Source organism: Rattus norvegicus, chromosome 7 (assembly GCF_036323735.1).
Source record: "Rattus norvegicus strain BN/NHsdMcwi chromosome 7, GRCr8, whole genome shotgun sequence".
Lineage (NCBI taxonomy): Eukaryota > Metazoa > Chordata > Mammalia > Rodentia > Muridae > Rattus > Rattus norvegicus.
This window is the reverse complement of record NC_086025.1, coordinates 114,663,642-114,686,568: the sequence shown is the minus strand read 5'-3', so window position 1 is coordinate 114,686,568 and position 22,927 is coordinate 114,663,642. Positions and strand designations below refer to the sequence as shown.

Sequence of the window (22,927 nt, the reverse complement as noted above, 5' to 3'; positions counted from 1 at the left end):
TCTGATAGAATTCTGCACTAAACCCTCTGTCTTGGGCTTGCTTTGGTTGGGAAATTTTAATGATTGCTTCTATTTCTTTAGGAATTATGGGATTGTTTAGATGGTTTATCTTATCCTGATTTGATCAGGTAACTTGGTAACTGGTAACTGTCTAGAAAATTGTCTGTTTCATCCAGATTTTTCAGTTTTGTTGAGTATAGGCTTTTGTAGTAGGATCTGATGATTTTTTTTAGTTTCCTCAGTTTCTGTTGTTACGTCTCCCTTTTCATTTCTGATTTTGCTAATTTGGATACTCTCTCTGTGCCCTCTGGTTAGTCTGGCTAAGGGTTTATCTATCTTGTTGATTTTCTCAAAGAACTGGCTCCTGGTTTTGTTGATTCTTTGTATAGTTCTTTTTGTTTCTACTTGGTTGATCTCAGTCCTGAGTTTGATTATTTCCCGTGGTCTAATTCACTTGGATGTATTTACTTCTTTTTGTTCTAGAGCTTTTAGTTGCGCTGTCAAGCTGTTAGTGTATGCTCTCTCCAGTTTCTTTTTGGAGGCACTCAGAGCTATGAGTTTTTCTTTTAGCACTGCTTTCATTGCGACCCATAAGTTTGGGTATGTTGTGCCTTCATTTTCATTAAATTCTAAAAAGTCTTTAATTTCTTTCTTTATTTCTTCCTTGACCAAGTTATCATTGAGTAGAGCATTGTTCACCCTCCATGTGTATGTGCACTTTCTGTCATTTTTGTTGTTATTGAAGACCACTCTTAGTCCATGGTGATCTGATAGGATGTATGGGATTATTTTGATCTTATTGTATCTGTTGAGCCCTGTTTTGTTACTGATAATAGGGACAATTCTGGAGAAGGTACCATGAGGTACCATGAGATGCTGAGAAGAAGGATATTCTTTTGTTTTAGGATGAAATGTTCTATAGGTATCTATTAAATCCATTTGGTTCATAACTTCTGTTAGTTTCTCTGTGTCTCTGTTTAGTTTCTGTTTAGTTTCTGTCCATTGATGAGAGTGGGGTGTTAAAGTCTCCCACTATTTTTTTTTTCGGAGCTGGGGACTGAACCCAGGGCCTTGCGCTTCCTAGGCAAGCGCTCTACCACTGAGCTAAATCCCCAACCCCCAAAATCTCCCACTATTATTGTGTGAGGTGCAATGTGTGCTTTGAGCTTTAGTAAGACTTCTTTTTTTTTTCTCTCTCTCTCTTTTTTTGGAGCTGGGGACCAAGTAAGACTTCTTTTATGAATGAAGGTGCCCTTGCATTTGGAGCATAGATATTCAGAATGTAGAGTTCATCTTGGTGGATTTTTCCTTTGATGAATATGAAGTGTCCTTCCTTATTTTTTGATAACTTTTGGTTGAAAGTCGGTTTTATTCGATATTAGAATGGTTATTCCAGCTTGTGTCTTGGGACCATTTGCTTGGAAAATTGTTTTCCAGACTTTTCCTCTGAGGTAGTATCTGTCTTTGTCACTGAGGTGTGTTTCCTGTATACAGCAAAATGTTGGGTCGTCTTTGCATATTCAGTCTCTTTTTATTGGGGAATTGAGTCCATTGATGTTGAGAGATATTAGGGACCAATGATTGTTGGTTCTTGTTATTTTTGTTGTTAGAGGTGGGATTATGTTTGTGTGACCCTCTTCTTTTGGGTTTGTTGCAAAAAGATTACTTTCTTGCTTTTTCTAGGGTGTAGTTTCCCTTCTTGAGTTGGAGTTTCCCATCTGTTATCCTTGGTACGGCTGGATTTGTGGAAAGATATTGTGTAAATTTGGTTTTGTCATGGAATATCTCGGTTTCTCCATCAATGTTAATTGAGAGTTTTGCTGGATATAGTAGCCTGAGCTGGCATTTGTGTTCTCTTAGGGTCTGTATGACACTGCCCAGAATCTTCTAGCTTTCATAGTCTTTGTTGAGAAGTCTAGTATGATTCTGATAGGTCTGCCTTTATTATATTACTTGACCTTTTTCCCTTACTGCTTTTAATATTCTTTCTTTGTTTTGTGAATTTGGTGTTTTGACTATTATGTGACAGGAGGAATTTCTTTTCTGGTCCAATCTGTTTGGAGTTCTGTAGGCTTCTTGTCTGTTTATGGACATCTCTTTCCTTAGGTTAGGGAAGTTTCTTCTATAATCTTGTTGAAGATATTAACTGACCCTTTAAGTTGGGAGTCTTCACTCTCTTCTATACCTATTATCCTTAGGTTTGATCTTATCATTGTGTCCTAGACTTCCTGGATGTTTTGGGTTAGGAGCTTTTTGCATTTTGCATTTTCTTTGATGGTTGTGTCAGTGTTTTCTGTGGTATCTTCTTCCCCTGAGATTCTCTCTTCTATCTCTTGTATTCTGTTGGTGATGCTTGTGTTTATGACTCCTGATCTCTTTTCTAGTTTTTCTATCTGGGGTTGTCTCCCTTTGTGATTTCTTTATTGTTTCTATTTCCATTTTTAGATCCTGGATGGTTTTGTTGAATTCCTTCACTTCTTTGGTTGACTTTTGTGTTTCCTCTTTAAGGGCTTCTACCTGTTTACCTGTGCTGTCCTGTATTTCTTTAAGGGAGTAATTTATGTCATTCTTAAAGTCCTCTAACATCATCATGAGTTGGGATTTTAAACAAAATCTTGCTTTTCCGGTGTGTTGGAGGTATCCATGGCTTGCTGTGGTGGGGGAACTGGGTTCTGATGATGCCAAGCAGCCTTGGTTTCTGTTACTTCGGTTCTTGCCCTTGCCCCTCGACATCTGCTTATCTTTGGTGTAAGCTGGTTTTGCTGTCTCTGACAGTGGCTTGACCCTCCTGTAAGCCTGTGTGTCAGCACTCCTGGAGACCCTGCAGGATCTGGGTAAAGAGAACTGTGGCACAGGGTCAGCTCCAGGCACAGGCAGAAACTTAGGTGCTGGCCTTTAATCCCAGCACTCTGGAGGAAGAGGCAGGTGGATCTCTGTGAGTTTGAGGCCAGCCTGGCCTATAGAGTGAGTCCTAGAATAGCCAGGGCTACACAGAGAAAACCTGTCTCAAAACAAACAAATGGTGTGCTTGGCCCAGGTAGTGGCACTATAAGGAGGTGTGGCCTTGTTAGAGGAGGTGTGGCCTTGTTGGAGGAGGTGTGGCCTTGTTGGATTAGGTCTGTTACTGTTGCATGGGCTTTAAGGGTTAGAGTCCTAGCTGCCTGGAAGCCGGTCTTCCACAAGCAGCTTTATGAAGACGTAGAGCTCTCAGCTCCTCCTTCACCATGTCTGTCTGAATGCTGCTATGCTCCCACCTTAATGATAATTGATTGAATCTCTGAACCTGTAAGCCAACCCCAATTAAATGTTGTTCTTATAAGAATTGCCTTGGTCATGGTATCTGTTCACAGCACTAAAACCTTAACCAAACAAATGGTAATGATCCTGTCTCATAGCAGAGCTTACAGGATGCCATGAGAGCCATACCTCATGAAATGTATGGTTAACTGCTTCTGGAAGAAGGGAGACTAAAGGACTGGTGGGATGAACGCCCAGCTAGGTAAGCTCAAGCAGGTATAGTGAGGCTGAAGTGGGAAGCTAACAAGGAGCCTCCACGAGCCACTGAGTTGAGCAGTGATGGATATCTTCGATAGAGTCTGTTGCTTCCTGCTCCTGGGGAGCCTGGGCTCCTTCATGGGACTCCATGAACTCCTCAAAGTCTCGATTGCCCTCACCTGTGTGTATCTTACCATATGATTTCCTCTCCTGCCTCTCACCAGGAGCCTGTTGGGTGAGCCCTTCCCCTGGACCCCAGACAGAAGAGATGCATATTTCTTTCCTCATTCTTCCTGCGCATTTTCTCATAACCCCCATATTCCCTAAGGATCTACCAGACTGAGGGACTTCAGGTGGATGCCAGCCAGGCACCCCCCCACCAGTCAGCCGTGCACCTCAGTGATACATCTTCCACTTGTGTCTCTAACATTCCCCTCCTTGCTAGGCCCCCCTACCAACTTGAAAACTTTTTTTCTTTTCTTTTTTTTTTTTGTTTTTTTTTCTTTTTTCTATTTTTCGGAGCTGGAACCGAACCCAGGGCCTTGCATTTGCTAGGCAAGCGCTCTACCACTGAGCTAAATCCCCAGCCCAAACTCTTTTTTTCTTAAAGAATTATTTATTTTATTATATGAGTACACTGTAGCTGTCTTAGACATGCCAGAGAGGGCATTGGATCCCATTACACATGGTTGTGAGCCACCATGTGGTTGCTGGGATTTGAACTCAGGACCTCTGGAAGAGCAGTCAGTGCTCTTAACCGCTGAGCCATCTCTCCAGCTTGAGAACTCTTGATTACTACAAAAGCCTTCTCGATGCCTCTCTGCCTTTGTCTGACCCCATCCACATGGCAGACCATAGCCAGAGGGATCCTTCTAGAACAGTCACACAACCCCCATTCCCTTTCACCCAGGAGGTACCTGTAATGCCCCAGGCTGTTAGGTGCCTGCTCCCGCTTGTACTGCTAGCACTGGGAGCAGCCTAATTGCATGGCCTGTCTTGTTCAGGGCATCTCTGTTAACCTTGAGAGATGTGCTGTTCGAAGTGTGGTCAGGAGACCAACAGCATCTGCGGCATGTGAAGGCTTGAAGGGAAACAGAGGGCAAGGCCTCACCCAGATCTGCAGACTTTTCATTTGTGTTTAACAAGATCCTGGGTGACGTGTGTGTATGTTCAGATTAGAGAGAGCACTGCCGGACAGCGGAGCCTGCAAAGCTCAGGTTTATCTTTTCAGGTTTATCTGTGGGTTGGGGTGGGCTGGGGTGGAGACTGGCTATCAAAATGACCTTCTCATATTCAGGAGGGAATAAAATCAATCCGTTCTTCGAGACTCGGATCAGGAAGAAATGGATTATTCTGGAAATAGCTGATAGGTTTCAGGTGGATAAGAATATGGCGGGGAGATGTCAGGATATGTCAGTGAAAGGGCCTGTCAGGGTGTCAATTAAGAGAAATGCTGAATGCTACCCTTTTGTTGGAGCCAGAGATTAGGAGGAGCAGAACAGCAGGAAGGCAAGAAGGGAGACAGCTTTGTCCCAGCCACAGGAAATTGCCCCAGGAAGATTGATTTACCCATCATGCACACTGAGCCGAAAGGGGCTCCGAGTTCAGTCTTTCATGTTTACTTGGCTCACCCAGGTGGCCCCACCTCTGTAGCACTCAGGTCTCTTGGTGCTCAGCGAGCTGTTACAGGCAGTTGCGCTTAAATAATGGGCCCTCAAGCCTAACTTGCCGAGAGGCTTGGGTAATCTTTCACTGATACAAAACAGATCTCCAGGGAAGATGTAAAGTTTCAGTTTTCCTAACTGGCAGCCTGAGTGTGGAAGTGGCCTGGTACAAACACGGGAGGATGGAGGGCTGTCGTGATAGCCTCTGGGCACCATGTGCTGGGCGTTACCCCAGGCCAGGTACCCGGTGGGAAAAGTCCGTATATTGTCTCCTGACTTACACCTTCCTATGGCTGATGAGAGCAAGGTTCTAGGACCGAGTCACCTCACTGCTCTAACAAGTGGCAGAGCTGGTCTGGGTTGAATTCTGTCCTCGACAGAATTCTGGGGAATTTTGTCTGCCATGGGGAAGTCCTCATCCCTAGTCCCTTGGAATATAATCATGCTTTGCAAATAGAGACGTGCAGATAGAATTAGTCCTCCAGTGATGACAGACCGGAGGAGGTTGAACCTTTAATACGTCTGGCAGCTTTTTCTCTTTTCTTCCTTCAGTCGTAGGAACTGGACCCAAGGTGTTAAACAGCTAGGAGAGTGCTGTGGCCGCACCAGCAGCCACCCTGGTGTCTTTGTAAGAGAGAAGCAGCTCACACGATGAAGAAGGTAGCAGCCGGAGGACTTTAGATTCCTGGCAGACACCTGTGACTGAAAGAAGTAAGGTTTTCTTCATGTTTCTGGGGATTGTGACCCTGACCTGACTTAGGATTCCCAGCTTTCCAGCCTGGAAGCCAATAGACTTCTGTTGTACTAAGCTCCCCTGTCTACTGTATTTGATGTGACAGCCCTAAAAGAATACTGTTGGAATTAAGACTTTGGCTTCCTCAGACCAACAAGCATGAGACCACCTTGCAGATGTGACTTGGAAAGAGGTATTGGGAGGTTTAGATCAAAGACAGCCACACCTAAAATGTCCTGCTGTACCTCTGGCACACAGGAAGAGATCATGGTCCCCTCTCACGATGGATACGGAAGATGCTGCTGGGGGAGGCTAAGAGGACACTGACACCCAGAAGGGAGGAGACCAAACTCCTACTTGGAGGTATCATTTAAATCACATGATCATCTAAAGAAGGAAGGCAAATGCAGGCTCCATAGAGTCAAGCCAGGCTCTAAGGAACAAGTAGGTCACCTGGGTTGATGGTTAGTTTTGTCAACTTGACAGAAGCTAGGGGTCTAGATTCTGGAAAGGGAGCCTCAGAGAGGGATTGTCGACATCACTTTGGCCTTTGGGCATGTCTGTGGAAGGTTACCTGTTATTTTTTTTTAAGATTTGTGGTGGGTATGAGCATGCACGCACATGCACCTGTGTGTTGATGCCCACGGAGGCCAGAAGAGGGCGCTGGATCTTCTGGAGTTGGAGTTACAGGTGGTCGTGTGCCATCTGACATAGGTACTAGGAACCAAACTCGGGCCCTCTGAAGAACAAAAGGTGCTCTTAACTCTTTTTAAAAAGTATTTATTTATTTACCTATTTTTTTTTTTTGACGCAGGATTTCTCTGTGCAGCCCTGGTTGCCCTAGAACTAGCTCTGTAGGCCAGGTTGGCTTTGAACTCAGAGATCTGTCTGTCTTCCTCTGCCTCCTGAGTGCTGGGATTAAAGGCATGTTCCACCACACTCAGGCTTTAATATTCATTTTATATCTCTGAGTGTTTTACCTACATATATGTGCATGGTGCAAGTGCCCACAGAATTCAGAGGAGATAGATAGATAGGTAGATAGATAGATAGATAGATAGATAGATAGATAGATAGACAGACAGAATGGATAGATAAGATAAATAGGTAGAGAAGACAGGCAGACAGACAGACAGAAAGGAAGATGGAGAGAGTAGTCAAACATCAGCACACATTCATTAATCCATCGGTCACTGTTCACTGACTTCCCGCAACAATAGACTGTAACTTGGAATTGTGAGCCAAATAAATATTGTCTCCCTTAGGTTGGTTTTGTCAGGGCGTTTTATCACAGCAAACAGGAAATGAAACTCAGACACCCGGGATTTTTTTTCTTTTTTGGGATTTTGTTAAATGCAAAAACAAGAGTCTTTAGCTCTGGCTAAGACCCAGGAGTGTTCATCCCTGGGGCAAGAATTCTTGGGCAGGAGCTTTATGGAGGAAGAGCTCTCTGGAGAAACCCGTAAGGGGAAGGGAGTTGGGGGAAATGTGGCTTTAGGAGTCCAGCCTCAGTCCAACTGCATGGAGTGCTCTGGAGAAGTCAACCCCATGGAGGTGGCTTCCCACAGAGGAACAAGGCTGCTGTTGTCTTTCATTAATCCAGTCACTGGACCTAGGAAAGGTCACACGCTCCCGTATTCTTAGCCAGCAGCAAGCTTTAGATAAAGCTGTGGGTATGGACCATTTATTGTCAATATGAACAGCAGCTACCGGTAGGAGTGTGGCTCGTGCGTGACACAGGTCTGGTAGGACACCTGCAGCTTCCGTTCTGACTATGACACTTAGTCAGTGTTAGGAGTCACTCCCATTCCAGAACCAGGTTCCTCCCACCTTCAGTGATTCAGGGCTAAAGTCATGTGATCACTTTAGGCCAATGTGACATATTTCACATCGCCACTATGGGCAAGCCCCATTCTCCCCTCCGCCATAACCTCCCACCCCTGCAGTCATGGCCTGTTTTCTCCTAATCTATCCCCCCTGCCGCCCCCCCCCACACACACACTCAGAAGTGGCCTTTCGTGACAGCACCTCCAATACATCTTTTGCATGAGGTTTGCTGCACAGTGCAATCTTTGTGGCATTTCTCCGGCTTCAGATCACTGCAAAAATCATAGTCATCAAACAGTCCCTAGGGTACTTAGTTGTCTCTCACATCTATTTATGAAGTGATGCAGGGGGGACAGGCGAGTGTAGACAGAAGGAATTAACTAGTTCGTACCCAGGCTCTCAGCTTCATCGTTGTGTAGGACATGGTTCCTTCAGTCTGTGACAATCCTCCCTCCTCCCTCCTCCTTCCTCCCTCCTCCCTCCTCCCTCCTCCTTTCCTTCTGTGTCATTGTTCTCTGAAATATAAGCTGTGGGCTGAAGAGATGGCTCAGTGGTTAAAGCGCTCACCACAAGTATAGGAGATCCTCAAAAGCTCATGTGAATTCTGGGTAAGTACAGCAGCCCACCTATAATTCCAACCTTGGGTGGAGGCAGGAGATTCCCCAGAGTGAGTTAGCCATAGTGGTGAATTTCTCTCAATGAATAACGTAGAGTAGTGACTAACGGTGACCCCAGTCTTGGCCTTGAGCCTCCACATGCAACTCTCAACCCATAACCCACCCCAGCAGGAGCACTAAAGCCGTAAGGGGTGTAGAAGGAACAGAGCTGGGATCTGCAGAATTCCAGAATTTTCCATCAGCAATGCTCAGCAAAAAGGCCTTCTAGCCTTTGACTTCATCAGATCTCATTATTTTGGTAGAACTTAAAGGTTAAAATACATTTTTGAGACAGGATCTCAGGCTGGAGAGATGGCTCAGCCGTTAAAGGCTAGGCTCACAACCAAAATATAAGAGACAGGATTTCATCTCTGTAGTACTAGCTGACCCGGAACTCACTCTGTAGGCCAGAGTAGTTTAGAACTCACAGAGCCCCACCTACCTCTCCTCCAAGTGCTGGGATTGCAGGCATGCCATTTCTGTTTTTAAAAATACATTTACAGAGAATGATTCAATTAATAGATACAGGTTTTCTTAAGTCACGAGGATGTAGGGAGGCACACCGGTGGCCATGCAGGTAGGGATTTCCTAGATCAGGTTAACTGAGGTGGGGAAACCCATCTTAATTGTGGGTGGTACCAGGAGCAGGATCCTAGATTCCACAGAAAGGAGAAAGTGAGCTGAGGACCAACATTTGCCTCTCTCTGCTCCTAACCACCATTGTCCTGTAACAACCGCCTCACATTCTCCGCCACAACAAACTATTCCCCTTAAACTGTGAGCTCCCCCCCCCCCAAAAAAAGCCTTAAGCCATCTTGGTCTCAGCAAAGAACAAGCAACTGATCCAGTCAGCTTCATGTTCCTGTAAGAAATAGCTGAGATTTTCATCGTTTAGAGCAGGGCTGCTGTGGCTCCAGGCTTGAGAGGGTCCAGCCAATGCCTGGCTGGCTGCGTTGCTTTGTAACTGTGGTAAGACTGCAAAATCATGGCGCCATCATGGCGCATCATGGCGGCAGCATAAAACTTGCTTGTTTCATGGCTGGAACAAGGTGGGAGGGGTGGCTGGAGTCACACCATGCCCTTCAGGAGCCACCCAAGTCATCTGGGATGTACTCCCACACTCTCCCACACTCCCAACCCCACGCCCCACACATCCAGACCCACACATTAGGACCCATCTCTTCCGTCTCTTAAAGGTCCCCAGTCTCTCAGTAGGGCCGCTCTGGAGAAACAAGGCTTTGACACTTGGGTGTTCGGGGAACAGCTAGAACCCTAACTAAAGCAACGGGGGTACAGTGAGAGGATGAGGGGGCACGGGACATCGCCCTGGAGAGGGGGCTTTGGGAGCTGCTCTGTTGTTCTCAGCCACGCTGCAGCGTTCACGAGGACGGGGCTGGGGCTCTTTGTCCCTGCCTGTTTATGGCATCTCATGGTTTTTTCTCTGCTGCCTCTGAGGCCTGGAGAGCTAAGCCAGGCTCTGCTCTCACCTTGATGGCAATGAGAAGAAAGCATGGCTGGCCAGATACAGCTCCTGAGAGGCCCTACCCCAGCTCCTGGTGCCACTGGCTGACTGCCTTTCTGATCACACCTCACGCAGCAGCAGCGCATTCTCCTCCGTCACAGCTGGAAAGCAGCCCAGGCCTGGCTCCCCGGTCTCACTCACTGCCTCCTCACGCTGACTGAAGCCTGGCGTTACCCTCCCTCTGTGGATTTTGTCTTGTGCCTCTCTCGGGGTATTAAGCGGTAAAACGAAGCTCCCTGTAGGAGAATTGCAGAACAGCGCAGGAAGCAGCAAATTTGCTGGGAGGACAGACTCGGGCTTCCCTGGAGTCCTGGGAGGCACACATTTATGACTGACTCACTTCACATGAGTTAGCGAGCTATGGCAGTGGGAGGAAGAGGTGTCTATGTAGAAAAGTGGCAAATTTTTCGTTTGTGTTCCAAGCACTCAGGGGACCTCCTGCAAGTCAGGCTGGGTCTGAATGAGCCCACTGTGTGTGTGTGTGTGTGTGTGTGTGTGTGTGTGTGTGTGTGTGTGTGTGTGTGTGCCTGCCATATATGGAGAGGTGTGTAGTCTGTGTCTGCGGGGATGTGGAGAACGTGTGTGGTAAGGTGGTGGTGGGGTTGCTATGCTTCTGGTATATGTGACGTGTGGTTTGTATGTAGTGAATTGGATAAGTAGTGGGGGAGAGGTGTGGTGTGTGATCGCATTATTTGTCTTTGTGAAGTGTGTGTAACATGTAGGAAGTGTGGTGTGTGTGATACATGTTTGTGCTGAGTGTCATATGTGTGAATGCATCTGTGGTGTGGGATCTTGCACTTGGAGGCTAGAAACAGCTTGGGGGAGTCAGTTGTCTTCTTCTGCCATGTCGTTTCTGGGGCTCTAACTCGGGTTGCTAGTCCTCTGTGGTGGTTTGAATATGCCTGCCCCACAAGGGGTGTGGCTTTTAGGAGGTGTGGCCTTGTTGGAGGAAGTACGTCACTGTGGGGGTGGGCTTTGAGACCGTCCTCCTAGCTGCTTAGAAGACAGTCTTCTCCTGTTTGCCTTGGGAACAAGATGTGGAACTCTCAGCTTCTCCAGCATCGTGTCTGCCTGGACACTGCCATGCTTCCTGCCTTGATGAAATGGGCTGGACCTCTGAAATCAAAAGCCAGCCCCAATTAAATGTTGCCCTTCCTAAGAGTTGCCTTGGTCATGGTGCCTGTTCACAGCGGTGAAACCTTAACTAAGACACCCTTGTTGGTTTTCTTTGAGGCAGAGTCCCACATACCCAGGGCTGGCTTGGGACAGCTACATAAAGAGTTATGAGGGGGTTGGGGATTTAGCTCAGTGGTAGAGCGCTTGCCTAGCAAGCGCAAGGCCCTGGGTTCGGTCCCCAGCTCCGAAAAAAAGAAAAAAAAAAAAAAAAAAGAGTTATGAGGATGGCTGTCCGCCACGCCAGTGCTGGAGTTTTAGGTGGGTACCACTTTGCTCTCCGAGACTGGTTTGTATTTCTTAAGCACGCATCCTGAAGAGTCATCCTTGTTGGAGCTTATGTCAAAACCTCACCCCTTCTTAAAGCTGGATAGCACTAAGTATGCTGGCACGCTATAGTGATATTCCACCAGTATTCCAAAATGCCTGAGATAATTAAATTCACCACTTATTTATTTATAAGCCTGCCTCAGTCTTAGGCTTGGAGGCCATCTTATAGTAAAGACACACTAGGTTCATTCCTGTGTGTGATTAAATCTGTTCCTCACATGTTGGCCTATGTACAGCATATGTATCTATCTGCATAGTAAATGTAGCTGACCTGTAACCTCGCCTGTCCCAGGAAACAATGACCAATCTTTATTTCCAAAAGTTATTATGACCACTATTTTTTCAAGATTTATTTATTTATTATTTATAAGTACACTGTAGCTGTTCAGACATACCAGAAGAGGGCATCAGATCCCATGTGGTTGTGGGATTTGAACTTAGGACCTCTGGAAGAGCAGTCAGTGCTCTAACCACTGAGCCATCTCTCCAGCCCCCCCCCCTTTTTTTTTTTAAAGATTTAACAACCACTATTATTATGACCACTTTGCAACCATGTCTTTGTTTCAGGGAGTTGTTCTGTTCTGTTCCTGTAACCCTACCTGTTGGTCTGCCAGAGTCCCCCATTTGGAACCCCTACTCCTGGAGTACAAAAACTTTTATCTTACTCAAGTCTGACCTCTTGATCTCTACCTTAGGGGAAAGCAGCTTATGTTCAGGAGTCAAAAAAAAAATAGGAGGCAGAGGCAAGAGGATCTCTTTGAGTTCAAGGACAGCCTGGTCTACAGTATCAGAACAGCCAGGGCTACACAGAGAAACCCTGTCTCAAAAAATAAGCAAAACAAAATGAAGTTTGCTCTAATTAATTGCCTGAATTAGCTAATTTGGCCACGATGATTTGGGTAGGTGGTCTTTCTCCTCACATCTGTGGGGTTAACATTATAAGAAAAGGGTTTCATTTGCCTCATCGTTTTGCCGATTTTAGTCCATGATCAATTTGCTCCATTGTTTGGGACCTGCCATTTATCTGTCACCACAGAGGCCAAAGCAGAGAGAACCTACTCAATGCATAATCCAGGGAATGAAAGAGAAAGAGACTGGGGTCCCACAAGTTCTCTTCAGGAATACTCCTGGATGGTCTGCGTATCTGCCAGTGACTTCACAACCTCCTGATATCACTACCCTGGGAACCAATCCTTCAGTGCACAGAACCCCCAGGTATTCAGGACCCAAACTATAACCTACCTTGTGTTTACTTACATATTTCTTTACATTGTATTTATTTATGTATTTTTATTTATCGGAGGTGTGCGTGTGTACATACGTGAGTTCAGAGGACAAGTTAAGGAAGTTTGTTCTCATTCTTCACCGCATGGGGCCTGGGAGTTGAACTCAGGTCATCCAGCTTGGGGACCAATACCCCACAGCCGCTGAGCCATCTCCTTGTTGTCCACCTACCTCAGTTGGTGGACATTCAGATTGCAGCCATCTTTTGATTCTTATGAATCATGCTACTGTGAGCAGGGGCATGGGGAGATTCAAATCCCTGTTTTCAGAGGTGAGACTGCTGGATCCCGTGGTGGCTGTAATTGTCGGGGTGCCACCATGCAGCTTCCATGGCAGCTTACCATCTTTGCATTCCTGCCAGCAACACCCCAGAGTCCCAGCTTCACCGCCTCCCCTACACTTTTTCTTCCCTTTTTATAATAGCAATCTCAGTGGGCGTGAAGTGGAGTCTCATTGTGACACTCTAGACTGCTGGTGTGGAATGTCTGTCCGTAAGTTTGCTGTCCATTTGCATGTTTTCGTTGGGGGGCAATTCCCTTTCTCATTCCATAATTGGATGGCTTTTCTCCTTGGCTTTTAGGAGTTCCCTCTGTAGGCTGGCCTTTAACCCCTCATCAGGTAGGCAATTCGCAAACACACCTTCCCTTTCTCTGGGTTACCCGTTCCCTCTAATTTCTCTCTTTGACCCACAAACATCTCCAATTTCGATGTAGCCCAACTTTTTTTAAAATTTGTTTAAAATTTGTTTCTATGTGTATGGGTGCCATGTCTTCGTGTAGGTGTGTACCGCGTGTGTGCGGTGCCCACAGAAGCCAGTAGAGGGTGGCGGATCTCCTGTTACAGATGTCTGGGAGACATCATGTGGGCGCTGGGAATCAAATCTGGTCCTCTGGAAGAGAAACCAATGCTCTTAACCACTGAGCCATTTCTCTAACCCACCCCCACCCCCATTTTTTTTTCTTTTTTCTTTTTTTCAGAGCTGGGGACCAAACCCAGGGCCTTGCGCTTGCTAGGCAAGCACTCTACCACTGAGCTAAATCCCCAACCCCCCTTTTTTTTTAAGTTAAAATTTTTACTAATTTATTTAGTGTGTGGTATGGATACCCATGCTATAGCATGTATGTAAAAGTCAAAGGATAATTTCAGGAGTCAGTTCTCTCATTTCACCACATGGGCCCAGGAAACAAACCAGATCATCAGGCTTAGCAGCAAGCTCCTTTCCTGGCTGAAGCCATCTCGCTGGCCCTATTGTTTTCATACCTAAGAAAATATTATTAATTTATGAAGATTTCCCCTATGCTTTCTTTTAAGAGTTCTACAGCTTTAGCTCCTGTGTTTAGGTCTTTGCTCCTTTTTTTTTTTAAAGTTTAGTTTTGTATGGTATAAAGGAAAAGTTCAACTTTTTTGCATATAAATGTTCTATCATTTGTTAAAAAGACTTTTTTCTAGCATCAAAAAACACTGATCTCTTTACTAAAACTGTTACATTACACATTTTTAGTCTCTGCATTTTATTCCTCTGATATATACAATATGTGCATAGGGACTTGCTGTGTTATTTTGACTATAGTAACTTTGTGGCAGAAAGTTTTCAAATCAGGAAGTATGAAGCCTCTAATTTTGTCCTTTTTACCCCTTACCTGGGGCAAAGATTATTTGGGGTTCCTTGAGATCCCGAGAATTTTAGAGTGATTTTCCCCCCAATACTTATCCAAAATAGTCATTAGTGTTTTAATGGGGATTGCATTTAAAACTGTAGCGTACTTTGGATAACACTGACATCTGTGTTAATCAGCTTTCATCACTGGGACAAAACGCCAGGTCGAATTAAATTGTGAAGAGGAAAAGTTTATCTTGGCTCACGGTGTCAGAGGTCTCAGCTCATCATCCACCACTGCTCCTGGGCCTGTGGTCAGGAAGAGCATCACAGTGGACAGTGGATGGCAGTGCAAAGACGCTCACCTGGTGTCAGCCAGAAAGCAGAGAGGGAGAAGGAAACCTGGTCCCAGTATCCTCTTTGATGATGCACTTCCCTCCAAGTCCCTCTCAAGTCCAGTGACTTGGAGCTGGAGAGACGGCTCAGCAGTTAAAAGCACCGGATGCTAATCCACAAGACTAGGGTTGGTTCTCAGCACCCATGTATCAGCTCACCTCTCTGTAACTCTCTGTTCTAAGGGGCCTGGATGCCCTCTTTGAGCCACTGCAGGCAACAGGAATATATATGGACATGCGGGCAAAACACTATGTCCATAACATAAATAGATGCAAAGAAAATTAGGTCAGTTTTGTTTCCGTAGAGTAACAATGAAAAAAAAAACCTAAAAAGGAAAATAAAGAAGCCAGCCTACACCTTGTCCCAACCCTTTTGCTGTTCCTCCTGGCTTCTTAGTCCTGATGAGGTGAACAGCCTTCTCCACCTCAGGCTTTTGGCACAGTAAAGTTCTGTGGTGCACATACAAACAGGAACACACATAAATAAAAATACTTTTAAAATTCTGCTACTTTCCATTAGTGTCAGGTCACTGACAGAAGAGTGTTGGGGGCAGAAAAATCTAAACTATAGCAAAGTTATAACGTTATAAACAGAACTAAGTGTCCAGTATGTGCACAAGCACTGGTTTTCCCTTTGTATTTTGTTTGCAATGGATTCTCTGGTTTTTCTTTGTTTGTATTTTCTTTCCATTGGATTCTCTGGACTGGAATTACCCATGTGTCTTAGTCACTGTTCTGCTGCTCGGAAGAGATACCATGACCAAGGTGATTATTATAAGAGAAAACATTATGTGGGACATGCTTATAGTTTCAGAGGTTTAGTCTGCTACCATCATAGCTGGAGCACAACATCATGCAGGCAGAGGCTCAGTAACTGAGACCCACAGTCTGATCCACAGGCAGAGAGAGAGGCTTGGGGATTGGCATGGGCTTTTGAAACCTTAAAGCACACCCCAGTGACACACTTCCTCTAACAAGGCCACGCCCACTAATCCTTCGATCCTTCTAATCCTTTCAAATAGTGCTACTCTCTGGTGGCTAAGCATCTAGATAAATGAGTTTATAGGGGCCGTTTGTATTCAAAACAACACATCATGGTCTGAGCCATCATGTGTGCTGGGAACCAAAGCCAGGTCCTCTGCTAGAGCAAGAAGTGTCCTTAACTGCTGAGCCCTCTCTCCAACTCCAAAACCAAATTTTGTATTAGTTTCGGAGCTGGGGACCGAACCCAGGGCCTTGGCGCTTGCTAGGCAAGCGCTCTACCACTGAGCTAAATCCCCAACTTGTATTAGTTTCATGTCCTGAAACTTTGCTGAGTTAATTAGTTCTAACTGCACATGTGTGTGTAAAGGTATTTGAGATTTCCATTTGAGGAAGAAAATGATGTCTCTTACTCAGGGATGCAGATCTCTCGGCAGAGTCTTAGCAGAGACCAGTCTGAACCGATGTTGAAGGGACTCCGCGGATGACAGTGTCTCTTATTCTCTGAAGTAATCTATGTGACTTTAAGTCTGCCCGCAAGGCGATGTCTAGTTAAAGCCTTATAAGTTAGGTATAGTTGTTTGGTTTTGGAGGGTGTTTTTGTTTTTGTTTTTTTGTTTGTTTGTTTTTGTTTCTTATTTTGAGACAGGGTTTCTCTGTGTAGCCCTGGCTCTCCTGGAACTCCTCTGTAGACCAGGCTAGCCTCAGACTCAGAGTTCTGTCTTCGTCTGCCTCCCGAGTGCTGGGATTAAAGGCATGTGCCACCACTGCCTAGCTTTCATACTTTTTAATGACTCATTTTAAGTATGCTAACATATTCCCATGCTACAAAATTCAGAAGGTTCAAACAACAGTGTAGTGAAAAGACTGTTTCCCAGAAAATCATCTTCATCCAGTTGGTGTTTTTTGCGACCTCTCCTAAGGAGGACTAAGGGCATGCACAGTATTTGGAAGCACAAGACTTTTATTTCCTTTTCGCAGACGCTTCCCTGAAAGAGACGCTCTCCTGCCTCCTGCTCCTTCCATTTCCTACTACATCTTGGAAATCGTTTCACGTGAGGAACCTAAATTGTTCTTCTTTCCCCCCCCCTTTTTTTTTGGTTCTTTTTTTCGGAGCTGGGGACCGAACCCAGGGCCTTGCGCTTCCTAGGTAAGCGCTCTACCACTGAGCTAAATCCCCAGCCCCCTTCTTTCCCCTTAGTAACTGCCCAACACTCCACCCGACATTTGTACAATAATGTATTTGAGGGACATTTAGACTATTTTAATTTCCATTATTATACATATGAAGGTTAGGATCTCGAATGACATCTTAACAGCTTGACTCAACCTAAGGAATCTAATGAAGAATGGCTGTTTCATCTATTGGTCATTTAAGAATTCTTCCCAAATTTCAATATGGAGGCAAGACAGTGCGCGATGGCGCTTCTCCCGTGACGCTACCTTTTATTTTGGGTCTGTGGATTCCGCGTTTCTTGCCTTTGAGGGTTCGTGCTTTGCTTTGTATCGCAGGGGTTTATGGATCACATTAACAACTGTGCAAGGCAACTTACTGCACAGTTATGAGCTTCGTTATTTCCCTCCTCTGAATTTCTCTTTCCGTTTCCAACGATATCTATTTCATTCCTTGGTATCGCATATATTTTTGTAAGCCACCTCGAGCGTTTTGTGTAACGAAGCAGGTAGGAACATATACGTGCGTGAAAATGTCTCCTACCCCCACCCCAGTACATGAGTAAAATGCGAATATGTAGCAATGTCCACGGAGGTAAATTTGGCCTCTCTTCTGGCCAGAGTGAGGTGCAACACCCGGCTCCCACTTCTTTCCATCTGTTGTAGCACCCCTTGCTACCCAGCGTAGCCTTCCCCTGGGACCTACTAGGCTGTTTCTGGTTACTTCCGCTCCACCATAATGCTTCTTGCCCCATACAAGGTCAAGAGAAACACTGATCCGGAATCTCACGGATTGTAAAACCTATTACAAGAGCTGGGATGAAGGAGAAGAAAAGTGCAGGAGCTGAAGGAGCACAGGGATAGAGCATGGCGGGGCGGGGGTGTGTGTGTGTGTGTGTGTGTGTGTGTGTGTGTGTGTGTGTGTGTGTAGACAGGCAGGAGGAAAGAATTCCTGGGGTGCCCTGTCACTAACCCCAATCCCACATTCAGCTGCACACCCCCACCAGTCATTCCATGCCACCCACCAGCGTTCTTTCGCCTCAGTGGGAGAAAGCAATTTGCATCCAACCAGCAGGATTAAGATAGATGCATAGAGCTAGCTTTCTCATCTCACAAACCGGTTTCATCTCACGGAGGCCGCTGTGCGCAAGGCAGTGGGGGTGGTTTCATTGTAATGTGGCCCCTGCGGGCTGAGTTCCAGATTTGCGGTTCAGTTTGTCTGCTTTAGAGGTGCCAAGTGAGTAAACAGCTGGACATGCTGCAGGCTGGGGACCAAAGACACTTAAGCCTAACCCCGGCTGGCTGCCAGCTCCTGCAGGGGCGGGTGTTTAAAGTTGGGGAGGGCAGGAATTGCAATTATCTGGGGTGGACATGGGGCATCTGGGCATTCGGTTTGAAGAGTGCTGTGGGAAATAGGATGCAGGACTCAGCATCCTGAGCGAGCCCTGCTTTGTCCCTGGGGCTTCTCCCACAGCATGGAGACCTCTAGGAAAAGGCAGAGCACAGTGTAGGATTCTTTCCGAGAGCTGAGAGCTCTCCAAGTCTCTGTACCTTTACCTACAGAACAAGCATTCACATTCGTAGGCCCGCAAAACCATCAGAGGAATTCAGTAGTGAAATGTGTGCTTTCAAAGCTCTTGCCATGTGCCAGGCATCATACTGGACGCTTGGCATGCAGTGGTAATGTATGCATGAGATGTGCGAATATGTGAGCATTTGAGAACCATACGTAACAGAATCTTCACACCACCCTTACCAGTTACGGCATGTCTGCTTTTTCAGGGGAGGAAACTGAGGTTCAGAAACTGTAAGTAAGATGTACCCGTGCACACTCAGTGCACAGCATTGGAATAGAACCCAAGTATCAGGACCCTGTACAAATCTGCCTCGAGCCACACCTGACACCGGAAGACATACATCGGAGGTAAATCGTTGTCACAGGCCTATGGATCACTGACTCTGGCTTTACCTGGGAGATGAGTTTTCTACAGGCTGGTTCTGCAGCAGCCCTGCCCTCCGTCAGTTTCCCTTCTGGACACTCCCAGTGTGATTCTGTTTATTCACCTAAGAGTTTTTTTTTTTTTTTTTTTTGAGTTGAAGAGATGGATCAACAATTAAAAACACAGGCTGCTTTTCCAGAGGGCCCAAGTTTTCTTTGGATGGATATATATTCACATATATTCATATATATTCAAACATATACATTCATTATATATTCACACATTTATACATTCACATGGTGGCTTGCAACCATCTCTAACTCTAGTTCCAGGGGTCCAAAGCAAAGAAAATCAGTATCTTAAAAGAACTAGATAAAACCCCATGTTCATTGTAGCAGTTTCCACGATAACTGTTACGGATACAACCTAATTGTTACCTAATGAATGTATGGAGAAAATGCAACACATATTTGCAACGGGCCATTACTCAGTGTTTGTTTTTCCTTTTCCTGTGTGTGCATAGTGTATTTGGTGTATGCATAGGCATAAGCACTCACACAAGTGCATGTGCATGATTTTGCCTGTGTGGGTACTCGTGTATATGGAGACCCAAGGTTGACGTCAGGAATCCTCCTGAACCATTTTCCATCTTATTCATTGAGACCAGGTTTCTTAATCAAACCCAGAGCTTACTAATAAGTGTACTCTTGCTTAGCTTGTTCTGGGGATCCGCTTTCTTCCAAAGCTAGAGTCACAAATGGGTCACTATGCTCACCGAGCATTGACCTGGGTTTCTGGGACTGCAAACTCCTGGGCTTACACTTACGTAATAAATGCTTTAAGCACAGCTATCTTCATGGCCTGATCGGTCTTTAAGATGAAGGAACCATACCTGGGCAGTGGTGGTGCACACCTTTAATCCCAGGAGGCAGAGGCAGGTTAATCCCTGAGTTGGAGTCCAGCCTGGTCTACAGAGTGAGTTCTAGGACAGCCAGGGCTACGCAGAGAAACCCTGTTTCAAAGAAGGAACCTTGTCATTTGCAATAACCTAGATAAAAATGGAAGACATTCTGCTGGGTGCTATAGGCCAGACCCTGGAAAACACCGTGTGATCTCACGTGTGGGATCTGAAAAATCAAAACCAAACCAAAACAAACAAAAAAAAACCCTGAATTTAAACAGGAGCTGAAGCTCAGTGCATAGAGCACTTATCTGGGATGCCCCAGGCTGCAGGTTAAAAAAGAGAGAGAGATTTAAAGTAGAATCCCCAGAAACATAAAGCAGAATGGTAACTGTGGGAGCCAGGGAGTAAAGACAGAGGGTCTGGTCAGAAGGTAAGGCATTTCGGTTACGCAAGATAAGTAAGTTCCGGATTTCTAGTGTAGACCTGGATGTTTTATTCTGTATTTCATTGCCAAACAGAGTACTTGAGGTTGAATAGCTATAAAAGGAAGGTTTATTGCACTCATGTTTGTATTGATATATATATATGTATATGTATGTATGTATATATATGTATATGTATATATCACGATATATATATATCGTGATAGGACAGAGGAATAGGCAGAGTAGGTACATGAATATGGGAAAGCGCTAAAAGGAGGCCCGTATCTGTAACCACCTGCTGTGGAGGGAGGGGTGGTCCACAGAGAACTCTACTAACCTCTCTTAATGACTCAGTTGCTTCCTTTCGGTCCTGCTGGCTCTCAGCACCGCTCCACTAGGGACCACATCTGAGCATGTGTTTTGAAGGCAAGAAAGCAGAGACACACTCGAGCAGTCAGCAGTGCTGTGTGAGGTAAACGTGAAATTTAAGGAAGTCTCTGGTGAGTTGGTAGGAAGGGCGGCCCACACCTACAACCCCAGCTCTTAAGAGGCTTGAGTCAGGAGGATCAGGAGTGTGGCTCACCTGGTCCATGGAGTGAAACCCTACCAAGGGGAAAAAGAAAAGGAAAAGAAGAATGTTCTTTTAGATAGTAACTATGGGAAGTGGCGGATGTGTTAGGTAGCTTGATTGATTATCAATAATTCCTAGTGTGCATGTGTCTGTTGAAACATCAAAGGTATACAGTAAATATATACACAATTTTTAATTTGTCAATTATTTGTCAGTAAAGCTGGAGAATTTCTATATAATTATTTTCCAGCACAAAAGTAAATGGTTTTTTTTTTCTCTTGAGACAGGGTCTCATGTAGTCCAGGCTAGCTTTATGTATTTCCCTTATGGAGTCAGGGATAGCCTTGAGTTTCTGATCCTCCTGTTTCCACCTTGCAAGTGCTGGAATTGCAGGCCTGAGCCACCCCTGTTTGAACCCAGGGTTTCATTCACGTTAAGCAAGCGCTCAACCTTACACTGCCAGCCTCCAATGATGCTTTTTTTTTTTTTTTAACAAAAGAGTTTGATATTTCTAGAAACTCTGGAGCTGGAGCTTCAGCACATTTTTCTATATCAAATGTGTTTTGTAGGGGGCTGGAGAGATGGCTCAGCGGTTAAGAGCACTGACTGCTCTTCCTGAGGTCCTGAGTTCAAATTCCAGCAACCACATGGTGGCTCACAACCATCTGTAATGAAATCCAATGCCCTCTTCTGGTGTGTCTGCAGACAGCTACAGCATACTCATATACATAATAAATAAATCTTTTTTAAAAAATGTGTTTTGTAGACCAGCAGCTATGGCAAACACCCAGGAACCTGTTAGGACTCTGGAATCTATCTGGGGCTGGGGTGTGGAGGGCGGGACTAAGATGGTCGAGAGCTTACTGTACATGAAGCTGCTTGGTTTTTCCTCTCCCTTCTCGACACAGATGTAGGCCAGGCTAGACCAGATTGAAAGCAGATAAAGGCAGGTTTATTAGGAGGCAGCTCTCGGGTGGCCTCGCCCATCTCATAGGTGGAGATCAGAGGTCAGTGATGTCACACATCCAGGCTAAAGCAAGGGGGTTTATAGAGCTTAGGTGAGGAGTGATGACAGCCAGCTAGGAGCTGGGGTTGTGTCTGTCTGTGGTCAAACACTGAGCCCCTGGGCGGGCACTCGGGTGGGTTACCGGAAACTCAGAGAGGAGGAGTGGTGACATGTTAGCCTGGAGTTCTCTCCAAGAGGCCAGGGAGTTTTCTCTGTGCAGGTGGTGCTCGGGGAAGGAGGGGAGATGGGGTTTCCCAGCTTGTGAGGGAGCGAGCCCAGCACTGCATTAAACTGAGCTTGGTGTTGTGGACCTGAAATTCCTACACTGGACTGATAGGTATGGGAAGGTCAAAGAGCCAAGGTCATCCTTGGCTATATATCAAGTTTGAGGCTAGCATGGGTTATATAACACTCTGCCAGAAAGAGGGGGAGAGAGGAGGAAGGAGCTTATCTTAGGTCCTAGCCAGACTTGTCGGATCTCTTCATGGAATAAGACCCCACCAGCCTGAGGCTCCTTTAAAGTTTGAAAATAGTTGGTGGTAACTCATCCTCCCACCCCAGCTAAGATAACAAGTGTCAGTTGTTTTGTGTGTACAGAAGGCTTATGCAAAAGCATATTCTTCTAACCTCTTTCAGTAATTACCAGCAATTTTCTAACCTTGTCTAAAACCGAACTGTCATTGATGTCATTCAGCAGGAAGCTAACAAAGACATCATTATCCTGTCTCTCTGCTTCTTCTCTTGCCCTCTGTGTGGCCCAGCCTCCCACAGCAGCCAAATGATCTGCTTTGTACATAGACAGGATCATGGCATCCCCTGCTTGGAACCCACGGGTGCCCTCCCATTGCCCTGGGAACACGTGGCTCCCTCTGCACCACTCTTTGCCACCCACCCTCTTCTTCTGCACTTCTCACACCAAAATGACCTGCGCTCTTAGCTACGAGTCAAGCTGTCTCTTGGCTCTGGGTCTTTGCAGTCCCCTTCCTAAGCCTGGGGTGCCCTGCCCTGCATCTTCCCATGGCTTTTCAGTCTCATCCTTCTGCTCTTGGCTTAAGCATCACCTCCTCAGAGGCACGGGAAGAGATGACCCACTGCACGAAGCAAGCCTTTACCCACATCATTCTCCACGTCTGCGTCTGCGTCTGTCCTTCCAGGTTTCGGTTTCTACAGTCATACTCATTTGTCCTGCTTGGCGACTCTCTGCACATGAGAGTGTAGGCTCAAGGAGAGGCAAGGCTACCCTGCTCCCCT

At 45.8% G+C, this 22,927-nt stretch overlaps 2 long non-coding RNA genes across 3 annotated transcripts; one reads left to right on the top strand and one right to left on the bottom strand.

Annotated features, from left to right (window-relative positions):
* Positions 1–5,625: 5,625 nt before the first annotated feature.
* Positions 5,626–9,946, bottom strand: LOC134479756 (uncharacterized). Of its 2 annotated transcripts, none has more exons than XR_010053447.1 (3): positions 9,863–9,946; positions 6,520–6,631; positions 5,626–5,861 (listed from the first exon to the last, which is right to left on the bottom strand). It is a non-coding gene; the product is annotated as an uncharacterized LOC134479756 (long non-coding RNA). The 2 variants fall into 2 exon arrangements; XR_010053448.1 differs by having other exon boundaries at positions 5,626–5,855.
* LOC134479757 (uncharacterized) lies at positions 5,746–21,221 on the top strand. Its single transcript, XR_010053449.1, has 3 exons — positions 5,746–5,870; positions 6,151–12,615; positions 18,613–21,221. It is a non-coding gene; the product is annotated as an uncharacterized LOC134479757 (long non-coding RNA).
* Positions 21,222–22,927: the final 1,706 nt, after the last annotated feature.